This window comes from Galeopterus variegatus, unplaced genomic scaffold (assembly GCF_000696425.1).
Source record: "Galeopterus variegatus unplaced genomic scaffold, G_variegatus-3.0.2 Scaffold8123, whole genome shotgun sequence".
Lineage (NCBI taxonomy): Eukaryota > Metazoa > Chordata > Mammalia > Dermoptera > Cynocephalidae > Galeopterus > Galeopterus variegatus.
Window position 1 is genome coordinate 82,891 of NW_007734234.1, and position 1,444 is coordinate 84,334.

The following is a 1,444-nucleotide window of genomic DNA, read 5'->3' on the forward strand; positions in this document are numbered from 1 at the left end:
ACTGGGCTTTTTTCTTCTTGATTTTGGGAGTTTTTGAAAATAGCCCTATGTCTTAGGTATGAGTTGCAAAATTTCCCCCCAGTTTGTCATTTGTCTTCAGGCTTTGTATTTACAGTTGTGGTTGCCATGCAGATTTTTTTCTTTAGTAAAATTTATCAATTTTTTTTTAATAGCCACTGTTTATTCATGCTTTTGGATTTTGTTCATACTTAAAAAGGCCTTGCCCACTTTGAGGCTGTTTAGAAAATATTTTCCTTATATTTTCTTTTAGTACTTTACATGGATTTGTGTTTTTGATTTATTTTGTGTTTAAATCTTTGATTCATCTAGAATTTATTTTGATATAAGATGTGAGGTAGAGGTTCAAATTTATTTTTTTTTCAGCTAGCTCTCCAGTTACTCTAACACTATTTATTGAATTATTCATTTTCTCCCACTGATTTCTTCCACTAATATTACATTCATGACATACTTTTGGATCTACTCCCAGAATTTTTCATGTTTCACTGCCCAGCAAACTATCACAATCTTATACCTTTGTTACTGAAATTTTTAGCCTTAATGTAAGAATTTTTGTGTACTTGCCTAGTTAAGTGTTCAGTCTGTCATCTAGCATATCAAGATGGTCTGACTCTTGCATTAGCAGTCTCCTCTGTGCCACCTGCAGGTTAATAAGCATCTCTTATATATCGTTATCCATGCCATTGACTAAAAAAGTGACAGAAACGTTGGCCGGTGTACAGCTGTCCTTTGGACACCAGTGGAGAGCCATTATTCACTTACCTGTATTAAAAATGCAGCATGATATTTTAGAAAGCACTTAGGATTTCACTACCAGTTGCAAGAATAAATATGGGCATCCCTTTTATTGTTTCTCAAACTTTAATGTGAATAGGAATAACCTGAAAATCTTGTAAGAATGCAGATTCTGATTCAGTAGTTCTGAGTTTGGGGCGAGATTCTCCAAGAAGTCCCCAGGCCATGCTGATGCTGCTGGTCCATGGATCTGTGCTTTGCAGGACTGAGACTAGGGTGAGGCAAGTGAGATGCCGTGGATGCAGTGTTTAAGAAGGCACTTACTCTTAGGTTTGTACCTACACTCCTGAGAGTGAGCGCCTGCTTAAGTTTTGTGCCTTGGGTGTCTTGCTTGCCTCATCCTAATTCCAACCCTGGTATTATGTTCCTTAGAATTGTTAAAATCACTACTAAATAGTAGTGATTTTACTTACTAAATAGTACTCTGGAGAGGTGAGTTCTTGCTGTCTGCATTTTTAAACAAGTTCCCAGGTGATCCTCAGACACGCCAGAGTTTGAGAAGGACTGACAAAGAGAAGTCCTGACTTTTTAAGGATTAATTTCTTAAATAAATCTTGTTGTGAAACCAACCTGAAAACATCAGGGCTGGCCCGGTGGCGCACTGCTACAGTGCGCCGCTTGGGAGCGC